General features: G+C 45.5%; 1 protein-coding gene across 2 annotated transcripts in view; it reads left to right on the top strand.

The window, feature by feature from the left end:
• The window catches only part of Shld1 (shieldin complex subunit 1), a 123,324-nt gene extending 111,767 nt beyond the window's left edge, over positions 1 to 11,557 (top strand). The window contains exon 4 of one of the 2 annotated variants that reach the window (XM_010607519.3): positions 10,988 to 11,557. The gene's annotated coding sequence lies outside the window, so the exon portion shown is untranslated. Of the gene's footprint in view, positions 1 to 1,004; positions 1,615 to 10,987 lie in introns of those variants that run through there. The other variant, XM_010607517.3, reaches the window with a different exon arrangement.
• The last annotated feature ends 3,606 nt before the right edge of the window (positions 11,558 to 15,163 follow it).

Below are 15,163 nucleotides of genomic sequence, written 5' to 3'. Positions count from 1 at the left end.
CATTGGCTTTTCATCCGTCAAATTGGCTCTATATACACAGTTGCAATGCCAACTACAATTGTTATGATTCTTCCCTCTAACTCTGATGGAAACATTTTATATTTTTAATTTTGTCTTTTATGTGAAAATGTGTAGAATGCTGTGTACTGCCTGCTATTCTAGGAGCTAGGTCTTCATTTCCCCAACTATGATGTGTGACTGTGATGCCAAAGAAAAGGCATCATTTGAAAAAATTGAGATTCTAACCACCATAAACATCAGCTGCTCAGATTTCTTCTGAATATGTAGCTGGTTTCCCTCCAGATGATGGGTCTTGGTTTCCTTAGGGCAATTTCTTTCTGTCTTTCTCCCTTTCTCTCTCTCTCTTTCTCTCTCTCTCTCTCTCTCTCTCTCTCTCTGGTTTTTTGAGACAGGGTCTCACTATATAATTGTCTGGCCTTGAACTCACTATGTAGCCCAGGTTGGCTTCAAACTCATGGTGATTCTCCTGCCTCAGCCTCCTGAGTACTGGCACTATAGGTGTGCACCACTATGCCTCACCCTTACAGAATTTCTCTTAGCCTGTCTGTGATTGTTTGAAATTTCATTCTTTAATGACTTCTGAGTCTTTCTACAAGATTGAAATAATCTTTGCAATGCAAAAGGCATTGAACTGTACTTTGGTCCTCCATTAGTTAGCTTTCCAACACTATAACAAAATACAAGAGGCAATTAGTTTATAAAGGGAATAGGTAACATGTGACTCACAGTTCTGGAGGCTCCAAGCTGTGATTGGCACCATTATTCTGGGCCTGGGGAGAGGTATCTCCACATAGCAGGAGTGTGTGACAGAGCAAAACTGTTCATCTCCTGGCTCGAAAAGAGCATCACCCAGGCAAAGTGTCACAGAGGAACAGATGTGAATGTTAAAAGCCAAAAAGAGTCATCTCTCTTTAAGAGCTGTGCAACTTGAGCAAATTGGTTAACTTCTCTGGATGTTTGTTTGTTTGTTTTTTAATCTTCAGAATGAACTTCAGACTCCTTACCTCATCGGAGTATGTTAAAGATCAACGTAGATGATATTTACAACCCGGGAAGCATGGCACAGGATGGAGGAGGCATCTAACAGCTCCAATAATGGGCACCACTTCTTCTTCCCCTCAGGCACCCTCACACGTCCCCACCTCTTTGTCCTTCTTCGTCCTGGTCTGTGTTAGCTTCCTAGAGCTGTGGTAACGAATTATCACAAGCAGTGGCTTAACACAACATATATTTATCCTTCTACAGTTCCGGAGCTACAAGTCTGAAATTAAGGTGTCAGCAGGGCCCTCTGGACCCCAGAAAATAATCCATCCTGTGCCTTGCTTTATTTTGGGGGGGTTCAGCAGCAACCCTTGCCATTCTTTGATTTGTAGCTGCAGCTCTCCAGCTTTTGCCCCAATACTGGGGATTAACCTAGGGCCTTGCACAGGCTAGGCAAGTGCTCTGTCCTGAGCTACTCCCCCAGCTCTGTGTCACCCCAATTCCTGGGTCCCTCTTCCTGGCTCTCCTCTGTGTCTCCATATCCAAAGCTCTCTCTCCTGTTTCTTAGAAAGACATCAGTCATCAGATGTAGGGACCACTCTAACCCAATGATGTGTCACCTTAACTATTCACATCTTCATAGATGTTATTTGCAAAATAAAGTCACATTCGGAGGCTCCAGGTGGACATGCGCTTGGGGTGCTCTGGTCTGCTCAGTGCATTGGCCTTTCAGTGTCCAAGTCCTCCACCGCGAAGGCCCATCATCCATCATCTGGGCGTACTGTCCCTGACTGAGAGTTGCTACAGCCACCACTCGGACAAGACACGGGACCACATCTTTGCTGTGCCTGGGGTGATGCTGTTCAGTGTTTAGCAAGTGGCTCTGTTGGCTTGGGGAGTGGGTCCCCGGTATTTGTATAGCTGGGTTCTGGCTATAATTTCTCCTACCATGACCAAGTTCAAGCTACCACTGTGATAGCAGGCAGTGGTTGAACTTCCTGCAAATTGAACAGTCAGCTCTCTGGCTGGCCTGAGCCGGCTTCCGCATGAAAAGCACAGCGCCCTGCATGCTGCTTCGTCATTACTGTCACTCACTACGCCCTGATAGAAACCTCTCGGACACACGCTTACTCAAGAGCCAGCTCAAAACCACCTCCCGTGGAAGCCCTGAGGGCTCCCTGCCAACTTCCGGCATCTTTATGGTACCACTTTCTATTTTGCATTTCCTCCAAGGAAGCACTCGGAATCCTGTATCCTACTTACAGACAGTCCCGACCCCCAATGATGAGGCGACCTTGAATTTTTCAGCATCGTGATGGTGCAGATACAGTACATATCCAGTGAAAACCAGGTGTCGTGTGCAGCTGCTATGAGCCAGCCCTGTTTTAGGTGCTGGGGATGGAGGACAGAATGAAACCGGCCACCCCCTTGCCCTCAGTGAGCTAATCCTCCAGCGAGAGAGAGAGAGGCTCGAACACACCAGTAAAACGTAAATAGCATTTTGCTGGGAGTTAGAAATGCTTGGAGATGAGCGGACCAGGAGAGAGGATAGAGAAGGCTGTCAGAGGGAGACGGGGAAGCCTGTGAAGGCCTCGCCGAACACATGGCATCAAAGCAAAGCTGTAAGGGAGGGAGGGAGATGAAGACGGTGGATGTTTCACCCTATACAAGGGCATTGCAAGTGCAAAGAAGCAGGCAGGAGGATGTGTGGCGGGTTTCAGGGCCAGTGTGTCGCTGGAGAAGTGTGTGATGGGAAAGTGAGAGGTACCAGGAAGAAATCACGAAGGCCCAGCAGCCAGTGGAAAGATTCATTTTGTGAGACAGGAGCCCCTGGGGCACTTTGCGCGAAGGACTGGCACGGCCTCACTAATTGGCTCCGTGTGCTTTGTCCAAGGCGGACTACAGAGAGACAAGGGTAGAAGCAAGACCAGTGAGAAGGCCCTTTGCTTACACAGGTGACTTGGTGGCAGTGGTGTACGGTTCCATACATACACTGAAAGCCCCACTGAACAGCACACTTCCAAATTCTGTTGTGTGTAAATTATAGCTCAGTAAAGTTGTTATTTAAAAAACAATTTTTTGTGTGTGTGGTACTGGGGATTGAACTCAGGACCTTGTACTTGCCAGGCAGACACTGTGCCACTGAGCTACACCCCTGGCCCAATTTGTTATGTTTTAAATCATAACAGCAGCCGCCACATCTTGAATGCTAACATGAAACAGTCACAATAGTAAAGTATTTCCCAAATCTAGCTCATCTGCTGCACTCCCCAGATAAGGAAAGCAATTGTCATAGATGGAAGTTACTTGTGAGCAATCACACAGGTGACAGATAGCCTAGATGGATTTAACCTGAGATCCCAAACTTTCAACCATATATTGTATAATCTTGGTGTTTAGTAAAGATGGCTGGGCATGGGTCAGAGATGAATCACAAAGAAGACTAGGCCACATGTGGTGGTGGTGTCCGCCTGTAATCTCAGCATTCTGAGACAAGGGGATCGCAAGTTTGAGCCCAGCCCTGGAGACGGGATGACTCATCCAGACTCTGTCTAAAAATGTAAAAAGCTAAAAATCGGCTAGGGCTGTAGCTCAGTGCAGAGTCTCTAGGTTCAATCCCAAGTACTGCCACACAAAAAGAAAAACAAAGAAGAAAGGAAGATGAAAGAAAGGGGGGAGGTGGAAGAGGAAGAGGGAGAGGGAAAGGGAGAGAGAGAGAGAGAGAGGAAAAGAGGAAGGGCCACTGATGCATGTGTGCTCATGCTGAATTCTGTGCATCTCTGCTCGCAGAAGCCCCAGGAAATCCTGCGAGTGAGACACGGCTGAGCCCTTCACTGTAGGGTGCAATGCGTAAGTAGTGGGCAGATGAGAACTGCAGAATTGCTGAAGTGCCCTAAGAGCAACAGCTCCCTAACCTTCTGAGATGCTGACCGCCTGGTCCAGGGAATCACTGCTGAGTTTGGGGTTGGGCCAGATGCTGTTGGGATGCAGAAATAAAACTCACAGCCTCCTCCCAGCCCACGGTGCATGGGAATGTCCACTTCAGAAGGCTCTCTGCACCCCAGGGTGTTATTGTTGTTTCCAGAGTGGACTTGTTCCACGGAGAGGGTTACGGACTCATGGGTTATGGACTGAGGGATGCCAAGAAGGTTCTTAATTGAAAGGTGTCTCTCTGGTGGAGCTCTGCAACGAATCTGAAACTCTACTTGTGTACTCTCTCACGGTGCATGGGAATGTCCACTTCAGAAGGCTCTCTGCACCCCAGGGTGTTATTGTTGTTCACAGAGTGGACTTGTTCCACGGAGAGGGTTACGGACTCATGGGTTATGGACTGAGGGATGCCAAGAAGGTTCTTAATTGAAAGGTGTCTCTCTGGTGGAGTTCTGCAACGAATCTGAAACTCTACTTGTGTACTCTCTCTCTCTCTCTCTCTGTGGGTTGGTAGGAAATGGCTCTAGGGACAATTTTGATCTCGAGCCTCCCAGCATTCGTTAACACTTCATGTTAGCACATTTTGTGCGAAGCACCTCCTCTTTGCTTTCTGGCCTGGTGCAGTGGGATGTTAATCAGGTCCTCAAGAGGCCCACAGATCATGTAAGCTGGGACGTGCGAATGCTTACTCTAGCCCAGACTGACATGGAGCCTGGTATGGTCTCTGACCTACTGCTTCCTCATCCCCCAAGGCTGTCTTGTGTCTCCCTTCTAAAGGGAAGACCAGGAGAAGTGGAAAAGAGGTGTGAAATGAAAATCAGAGGCTGCTCACTCCCTTGGTATTTAAACACCTGCTCAGGGCCTCACACGACTCTCTGTTTCCCTCAAAGCAAGAAGTAGCAGCTTCGTCCACTGTGCAGGCTTGCCTGGGACAGCAGGCGGGACTTGGGTGTGTTACACTAAGCCTCTGATTTATATAAACTCCCTGTTTCCTTTCTCCCTCCACAGCTTCACTGTCAAAAAGCCGTCCAACATATTACAATGAAATACTGAATTTCCATGTAAATTTAGGGTTCACTTCACAGGGACCAGACCCTTTTCCTAGAGACTGTTACCTTTTCTCTTATTTCAGACTCGCCCCTTCCTCCTAGTCTGTCTGCTGGGGCTCAGTAGAGGTTTTTGGGATGCCCTTTCCTTTTCCACCTCTGGGCTAGAAATTAGCTCACCTTTCAGTAGACTTAGGTCTGAGGAACCCGGATGCTTCTGCTTTAATTTATAGGACCTAGGCTTTCACCTTGAGTCATATTCCTGCAAGGTTCTTTCTCCTTTCCAAAACTGGCTGAGGATTGTGCTTCTACGGTATGGAGAAGGGCCAAATTCAGTACATTTTCTAATATTCACTTTTATCCCTCATTGAATAATATACTTTCTAAAAGGTAAAAAGATCGAGTTGAGATTGGCTCATCCCTTGGTAATTTATACTTCCAGACAATAACATGTTTATATGGCAATATAAAATTCTTTGGTGCTCTTTTGAGATTTGTGAGTGAATATAAAAGAGAGAAAATGCAGCCAGGGGTGGGGAGAGACAAGGAAAGCAACCCTTTAATAAAATGTATGAGAAGAGGCCCACTATACATCTGTATCTTTGTTACCCAGAACAAAAATGCAGGCAATTACATCTTGGGAGGGTTCAGATCATGCATATTTACTTAATGGTAATGGCTCCTTGAGGGCCATTAAGAGCTATCGGGGAAATAAGATATTCATAGGTGTAAAGCTGAAAGTAGCCTACATGAAGTTTTCCTGGAGTGTACATTTAGAGAACACATTTTTATTGAGAAGGCTGCCTGGGAGTTGGTATGCTCTAATATGCACCATAAATAATTAAAAATTCTGAATCAGCAGAAGAATTCCTCCTCTCAGACCAAAGTCAGCCAAGTCTCTCAAAATCAGAGGCCGAAGCATCTTACATCCTGTGACTCCTGAGGATGAGAGCAGCAAGAGTGGAGGGAATTCAGCAGAGGAGGAAAGGGAGACTTCAAACAACTGGCACAAGACAACTGTCAATCATGTGGGCCCAAAAGGGTCTCGATATCAGGGCGGATCCTAGCTGAGTGCAGCAAAAACCACACATTTAAATACCTATGCTGGAATGAGATCAAACTCCAAACATCCCTAGGAAGAGGCCAGGTGGTGAAAGCTTTATGCAAGGGTGAAGAGAGAAGCTGTAGGTTAGCAAGACAGCAGAGACAGAGGGAAAACGCTACTGTGAGGTAGAAAAAACCCCACCAGCATGGGATGAAGGTCTGACTTCTCCACTACCCTCTGCTCAGAACAAGCGCTGGAGACGGAGGGCCACACACTTGTGCTTCCACCAGGAGCCCCACCCAGACTCCTCAGCTGTTGCCCACTCAGGTGGCGAGGCAGGCGCAGCACCACTGAGCTAAATCCCTGGACAACACCAGAATATAAAACAATATGCAAAAGGGCCAGGGGTTTGGCTCAGTGATGCCGCCGCCTGCCTGACAAGTGCAAGGGCCCGAGTTCCATCCCTGGTACCAAAAACAAACAAGCAAACAAAAAGGAAACAATATGCAAACATTTTTCAATCCCATATTCTGCACATGCTGAACTTGGAAGGCAGACTCAGGAAACACGTTTAGTTCTCTGGTTGACTTTTAAGCACGTGCTTTCAAACCTCCCCTGCTGACCCTGGAACAGTGTGTTAGGCTCTGAACCCAGCCTTCTAGTAGGTGGATGTGTATGGCCTTGCTCGCCAGTCTCCAGATTCTGAAGGCCAAGGAGACCTGCACGTTCTCGGCTATGTCGATCGAGGCTTTCTGCTAGCAGTTCCAGAAGCAAACATTCTAACAGAGGAGTGTTAGGGAAGAAGCTGTGGGAGCCCGCTGGCATTTGACATTGGAAAAGTAACTTCTACCATTGAGGCATTGACACAATCTATGACTCTATTTGGCTTTTCTGAGATGAGGGTCTCAGCTATGCAGATGAGATTGACCTGGAGCTCTCTGTGTAATCCAGGCTAAGCTCACTGTGTAATCCAGGCTGGGTTTATGGGATTACGGGTGTCGACCTGGAGCTCACTGTAATCCAGACTAGTTTTATGGGATTATGGGCGTGCACCACCACGCCCGGCAAACAATACCACTGGACTCGTCAGGTTGAGTGGGGCCTTCTCTACCAGAATATAAAACAATATGCAAAAGGGCCAGGGGTTTGGCTCAGTGATGCCGCCGCCTGCCTGACAAGTGCAAGGGCCCGAGTTCCATCCCTGGTACCAAAAACAAACAAGCAAACAAAAAGGAAACAATATGCAAACATTTTTCAATCCCATATTCTGCACATGCTGAACTTGGAAGGCAGACTCAGGAAACACGTTTAGTTCTCTGGTTGACTTTTAAGCACGTGCTTTCAAACCTCCCCTGCTGACCCTGGAACAGTGTGTTAGGCTCTGAACCCAGCCTTCTAGTAGGTGGATGTGTATGGCCTTACTCGCCAGTCTCCAGATTCTGAAGGCCAAGGAGACCTGCACGTTCTTGGCTATGTCGATCGAGGCTTTCTGCTAGCAGTTCCAGAAACAAACATTCTAACAGAGGAGTGTTAGGGAAGAAGCTGTGGGAGCCCACTGGCATTTGACATTGGAAAAGTAACTTCTACCATTGAGGCATTGACACAATCTATGACTCTATTTGGCTTTTCTGAGATGAGGGTCTCAGCTATGCAGATGAGATTGACCTGGAGCTCTCTGTGTAATCCAGGCTAAGCTCACTGTGTAATCCAGGCTGGGTTTATGGGATTACGGGTGTCGACCTGGAGCTCACTGTAATCCAGACTAGTTTTATGGGATTATGGGCGTGCACCACCACGCCCGGCAAACAATACCACTGGACTCGTCAGGTTGAGTGGGGCCTTCGCCTTTACATCAGCGGCCGTGATCCGGGTCTCACCTTTTCCATCAGGCTTTTGAAAGAACCACCTCAGTTCAAACCCATTGCCATTGGCCCCAACCCCCTTCTTTAAGAATGTTGCTTTTTTAAAGATAAACTGGGCCTGGTGGATGATAGCATTAGAAGGGTTGAGGAAAGCCTCGAACAAAGGCAGAAGCAACGGGAAAAGGACGAATCTTGGTATCAAAATTGGTTTTCCCCTTGCCCCGCTTGCCCCTGGAGATTGTTAAGTTAAAGATTGCATAGGGTTAATTGTTGATGTACGCCTTCCCACTTACCCCTCCCCACATTTGGTAAAATACTGATTGCTGTATGCTGATAAATGCTTTGTCCCTTTATGGTTAAATGCTTGAGTGACTCATGTGATTGGTAGAAGATTTGTTTGAACTGTCCAATAAGCTTGCTGAACCTTCCCCCTGGGATAACAGTATATAATCGTTTTGCTGAGCCAATAAAGAGCCTTTGATCAGAAATCAGACTTGGGCCATGTGCTCTAACTTCTTAAAGATTTCCTTCACAGGCATTCAAGATCGGATCGGCCTCTGATGACCCACGAATAAGAGGCGGCTGTCACCTCCTATTCCCCGCTGGACGGGGTCCCCCCAGAGAGCCGCAAGAAGCAACACGAACAAGTGAACGACTGGCTTCTCAGTGGTTTCCAGGACTCTGTCTGTCTGTGTTGCCTCTGTGCGGTACCACTGAGTAAGCAAAGATAACTCTTGTCTCTAGGCCCAGCCCTTGTGCAGATGTGTGCAATGAGTGAAATGTGGCTTGGTCTCCTTCCACCTAAGGCATCCTGGAATTAAGGGGCACTCTCACACGATCCCGGGGGAGTATTACATCACAGAAGAGCATCACGTGACCCCCACACAACCAGCTTTAAATCCCGACCCTGGTTCAACCCTTTCAGAAAACTACTAGTATCTACCAGCGTCACTGTGATTTGTATAGACATTAAAACAACCATGTGTGTGTGTAAATGTCCTGAATGTGCTTATTCATAATATTTCCAAACAAGGAGCAATCCAAATATACATAAAGATACAATATATAAATATATGATTTGACATTCATATTATGGAATATTATACAGCAACTATAGAGAATGAATTGTTTATTGCTATCTCTAACAACACAGAGGAACCCTACAGCTTTAATATAGGTGAAAGTAGCCAGGCACAAAAAAACACATACTGTATAATGCCATTTAGACAAAATGTTTAAGACAGACCAAAATCATCTGTGGTAGTAGCCATCAGAGGAACAGTCACGTTCGGTGGGAATATTTCCAGGAAGGGGAGGGAGCTTTCTGGGGTTCTGAGAATGTTCTGGGTATGGTGGTGACTACCAGCTGTATATGTGTGTAAAACTCTAGCGCTCTACACACGTAAGGTTTGTGCAGTTTGTCATGTGGCTGTAGGTTAATATGCTCAATTTTGTTGTTGTTGTTTTGTTTTGTTTTGCTTTTGAGACAAAGTCTTGCTCTGTAGTTCAGGTTGGCCTTGAATACACTTTGTAGCCCAGGCTGGTGTCGAACTGGTGGCCATACTCTTGCCTCAGTCTCTCCAGTGCTGGGATTACAGGTGTGCACTACCATGACTGGTAATATGCTCAGTTTTGGGCGGGGGATTTAGCTCAGTGATTCTGCTGCCTCCTTTGCAAGTGCAAGGACCTGAGTTTGATAACGGATACCAAAAAAAAAGCTCACTTTTTAGAAAAAAAATTCTAAAAATTAATTTTAAGAAATGAATAAAAAAGAAAGCTCAGCCCTGCTTTTTACTACTATAATCATGGACAGGCTATTTTTGTGGTTTTCATTTTAACTAAGCAAATCTATAAAGTGAGCATTAGAGATCTAAGCAAACTGTCTCAAAAAAAAAAAACACTAAGCCACAGCATTTATGAAAGTACTTTGACTTTTTTTTTTTGTTTTGTACTGGGGATCAAACTCCTAACCTTGTGCTTGCGAGGCAGGTGGTGAAAACACTGAGCTAAATCCCCCGCCCTAGGAAAGTACTTCGGAAACTAAGTTACCCTGCCTGGTAAGCTTGTGTTACGGGAGGGACAACCAAGAGAACAGAAAGTACTGTCCCTCTGGATCCTCACCCTGTGAGAACCACAGGGGCTTTGTCAACAGCCTGGAGCTCTTGATGATTCTTCAGACCCAAAGCGTAATTAGCCCACCTCCTTCTTCATGTTTGCAGTTTGCTTCCTCTGAAACATATCGGCAAATAAAGGACTGTTCATGTGATGCATTTCATTATGTTCGAACTCCAAACTAAGGGAGAACGTCCCTTGCTTTGACACACCCAAGTGATGATGGCTTTACCTCCCAACTCCTCCTGATAAATGTTAACTTTTTCAATTTATATAGAATTACATTGCTGATAATTTGGTGAATTCAAAAAATAGTTCCTACCCTCTCCTGAGATGATGGTTTGGTCTGAGTTCCTAGTGACTACTTCAGAGTGCATCGGGACCCTGCCCCGACATACAAAACCAATTCTCAGCCAGGTATGGTGGTGCACATCTGTAGTTCCAGCACTCAGAAGGCTGAGGCAGGAGGATCACCATGAGTTTAAGACAGCATGGGCTACATAGTGAGTTCAAGGCCAGCCTGAACTACATGGCGAGAACTTGTCTCAAAATAAAAATGAGAAAAAGGGGAAAAAGCCAGTACTGAATGTATTCCAGGACAAAACTATTTGTTTGTGCTCTTTAAAAATACCCTTAAAGTAACAGAGATAAATGTTTATGCTGTTGGCCACAAATGCAGGGAATTCTGTGGGCTCCCCCATACAGAGCCACTATTTCCATGGAGATGCGATTCCCAGTATGCTGTGCGCTCTCTCCCCGACTGGAGTCCACCCAGACCTCTCCCACCCTGACTGACTGCTGCCACTGACGACGGGATTGACCATGGAACACACATCCGCCACAGCACAGCCCACCCTGGTCTGCTGTACATCACTGGGCGACTGTGTTTTCCGGGCTCCTTGTCACTCGTTCTCACATAGGTTTGCCCACTAACAGGCGCTCTCACGGAAAAGAAGAAGTCAACCTATTTCTCCCCCTTTCTCTTCTAGGGAGGAAGAGGATGCATCTCCAGCAGGGGCTGCTGCCTGCCTGTTTCTAGCTCCCATCAGCTTCTGGGCCACGGCCCCACATCTGGTCATCCTACTCCACAGAGGTCCCATGCTACGAAGTGGCCTGTTTCTGGGTTCCAGGGAGGACACCTTCTTTCTCCTTCCTTCTCTAGGGGTGTAGCAGCTGCCTGTAGATGTTGATCTCTGGCTTTCTTTGCCTTTCCCTATTTGCCCTCTTGAGGTTTCTTAACCCTATATATTAATTCCTCTATCAAATTCCCTTTAGCGGTTTCGTTTTCCAGGCTGGATCCTGGTGGCTAACCTATTTCTAAAGCAATGTACAAAGTTATGGTTCTAAATCCTGCTTCCCAAAGGAACCGTCTGTTTTCGTCCTTCATTCTTCGAGAGAATTCCTGAATGATAGCCTTCCCTGTGTCTTCTTTTCCTGATATTTTGTACTACTTGAGATAAGATTATTTCCATAATATTATCAGCAATCAAGAAGCTAAGTGTAAGCTGGGCGTGGTGGCACATGCCTGTAATCCCAGCACTCGGGAGGCTGAGGCAGTAGGATTGCTGTGAGTTCAAAACCAGCCTGGGATACATGGTGAGTTCCAGGTCAGTCTCAACTACATAGTGAGACCCTGTCTCAAAAAAACAAAAAAACAAAACAAAACAAAACAAAAAAACCAAAAAGCTAAATGTACCCCATATTGTAAAGATCTCAGCTATTCCTAAATTGATCTATAGATTTAATGTAATTCTTGTCAAAAAATTAACAGGATGGGCTGGGGATTTAGCTCAGTTGGTGCTACCACCTGTCTCAGAAGTGCAACATCCTGAGTTTGATCCCCGGTACCTAAATAAATAAAAATAAAATTAACATGGTTTTTAAAAGTGGAAACTAAAAATTCATTCCAAAAATTCTATGGAAATGCAAAGGGTCAGAAATGGCCAAAACTCTCCCAAAGAAAAACAATGCAGGAGACCTTTCCCACCAGATACCAGACTGATTGAGAAGATATGATATAGAGGAATTATGGTACTGCTCCAGAAAACAAAAACATCAATGAAATGGAAATCATCAGTGTTCTCAGAGTGTCCAGAAACACATCCAAGCAGATACAGACTCTGGATGTTTTTTCAAAGTGACACAGAAAGAAGAGGGAAGGGTGTTCACTTCATCCAAAACTTCCCAAGACGACCAGTAAAAAACGTGACTCTACCCTGATCTTACACCACTTTTATTCCGAGCTCTGATTGCTAAGGAAAACATTGATTTATTTTCTCCTTCTTCCTGCTTTGAAAGAACTTCTGAGAAATGCTCCTCTGATAGCCTTTTTAAATGTGAAAGGCAAAAATCATAGAAAGTTATGAAAATTTAAAAAAAAAAAGAAAAGCTGAGTCTAAATGTGGGAAATAGCCGTAGGTCCAGCCTTTTTGTCTCCTTCCCCCACCCAATAGCAATAATGAAAAGACCTTTCCCACATCACAGCTGGTCTTGAAGAGTAAAAACCTCCACCAGGTATAATCTTTGAAGTCACAAGACGACGTTAACACTGTTTAACACCTTGTTTTCAAGGGAATGAGAACACGGAGAGTCTATAGGAAAACCAGAGTGCAGATGCTTGAGGAAAGTGACAGGTTTGTCTTGTTTTCTTTGGTTTTGATGCAGGGTATCCCTTTATAGTTCAGGCGGCCCTGAACTCACTATGTAGCCCAGGCTGTCTGGAACTCTTGGCAATACTCCTGCCTCAGCCTTCTGAGTGCTGGGATTACAGCTGTGCACCACCGTACCCAGCTTGGAAGGTGACAGTTTTAAAGAATCTTTTAAGCAGATTTTTTTTGGGGGGGGACCAGGGATGGAACTCAGGACCTCACACTTGCCAGGCAGGTGCATTGCCACTGAGCTACCTCCCCAGCCCCTTTTAATCAGAGATTTTGAACTATTAAGGAACCTTTGGAATCAATGTATTTGAAAGAGCAGTTGGAACCCTTATATAATTTTAACACTAGAGGAAGATTCTGTCAGAGTTGTGTCAAAAAAGGGCCTCACTTGATATCTTCTTTTTGGTACCTCACTGATTTTAAGCAGACTTTGTTTTGTACCCAAAATAGTTTTTTTGATTTGAAAGAATTTCAGATTTTAGAAAAAATGTAAAAATAGTATAAAAATGTCCATATGATGTTTATCCCAGTTGTCCAAATGTTAACATGTTGTCCACTGGCTTTAGCATTGTCCCTAACTATATATTTTTAATAATTTGAGAGTAAGTGCTGCATATTTACCTCTAGAGACCTCGTTGTGCATTTTGCAAAAGCAAGGACATTTTTCAACTGGAGGCTGGATAAAGAAGATGGAGTTTTTCTATAAAACGGAGTACTACTCAGCCACAAAGAATGAGAAACTAGAGACATAGCTAAATGGATACACATTGAGGTGATACTCTTCAGTGCAATAAATAGGACACACATGTATAAATGCCAAATAGTTTCTCTGGTGTGAAAACTAAAAGAGGAAATAAGGCTGAAATTGTATAATTGATAATATGAAATAGGAAGAAAAGGGCTAGAGGAGTAGGTGAAATGGAAGGGGTAGGGGAAAGAAAAAAGGGAAAAGAAAAAATACAAGAAAAGGAAAAATATGGAAACAACATCTTTGTAAATAGGGGAGGGGTGGAGGGAGTGAAGGGAGGGCAGGGGGATGGGGGAAATGAGAACCGAGATGCATCATGTAAAGGTACGAGGTCCCCGTGGTGAATGTAACTGTACTGTATACCTAAAATGTACCAATAAACTCAAAGAGAAAAATCAAGGACATTCTTTTACATGAGCACAGTACTAATTCTCAAAATCAGGAAACAAAAAAAATGAGCAAATCAATATTAGTACACTATGATTATGTAATCTACACATCTTATTCCAATTTTGCCAGCTGTCCTACTATTAGCACTTTAAAGACCACTCTTTTAATATTCTGTGGCTGTGATTTTGGTAAAATAATTCCCAGCCTTTTCAAGATGTAGATGCGCCTCATTAATTTTCAGTAAAAGGAATCTGAACCCTCATTTGAATTGCGCTTGTAGGCATCTTCATACTCCGACTGAAGAGACCCCAAGTGAAGCCTCGTTTTGTTCGCCAAAGCCTGTGTTATCAGAGAAGGTTCTGTTCTGAGCAGGGCACTTACCTGATGTTTTTTCCCGATTCCTCATTAGGCTCAGGGAACTCATGTCAAAAATATTCTGGACGATGTTTTTACCTCCCTCCCACACATAACAGTATGCTTTCCTATGTCACTGTCAAGCCCAGGAGGATGGATGGCTCTGAAAACATACTCTTTCCTACAGGCAGATTGTTCCCTTACCCCCCTGGGACACTGCCTCTATTTGTGAAGGAGTAACTAAGGGCCAGAAGGTAACACCCGTCAGAAAGAGGTCGGGCTACATTCATTCCGTGCAACACAGCGCAGCTGTTCGAAAGAAGATGCCGCGGTGTGTATTCCAAGCTAAACTGAGCCTAAACCACAGAAAGTGATTGTGTACTGTTGATTCTGCAAAGTGGATTGGGGAACTTGAGAAGTGGAGATAGAAGGAGACTTTTATAATAGACCTTTCTGCACCATCCACTTTTTAAAAATGTGAATGTTATGTATGGGGGGGTACAAATAGTAGATGGATGGATAGATACAAAGGCTAGACGTTAAAAGAAAGAGCGGGTCCCATATTCTTGGGCTGCATCGGAGGATTTCTGAAGTCCTCGCTCTCCCTGTCCTCGTCCCTAATCGGCTGTTTGGTCCTTTCTGGTCAGCAGGAATCTTTTCCTCAGCTAGGAGAGAAGACACACGCCAGACCTAGCCGTGCACACACTCAGCAGAGCCGCACGCATACGCACACGGCCTCAAACACGTTTTTTGTATTTGAAAGCGCGTGTTGGGAGGGGGAGATGGAGACGGAGCTTGGACGACCATCTCCGGTGGCCCTCCCGCCTCTCTCCCTGCCTCAGCCCAGCACGTCCTCCCCTGTCCTTTCCCGTTGCTTCGTGCGCCTTTCTGCCCACCAGATCTGCAGACCCCGCTAGCCCTGGTGCCAGGACCGGCTTACATTTCCGCCCACTCGCGCCGCGCCCCGGGGGCTGTTTCGTGACGTCAGGGCTGAGCGGGGGGCGCCTCCTCCCGGC

The sequence above is a fragment of the Fukomys damarensis genome, unplaced genomic scaffold (genome assembly GCF_012274545.1).
Source record: "Fukomys damarensis isolate Sample0158 unplaced genomic scaffold, DMR_v1.0_HiC HiC_scaffold_7, whole genome shotgun sequence".
Classification (NCBI taxonomy): Eukaryota; Metazoa; Chordata; class Mammalia; order Rodentia; family Bathyergidae; genus Fukomys; species Fukomys damarensis.
This window is presented reverse-complemented; position numbering and strand designations above follow the sequence as displayed.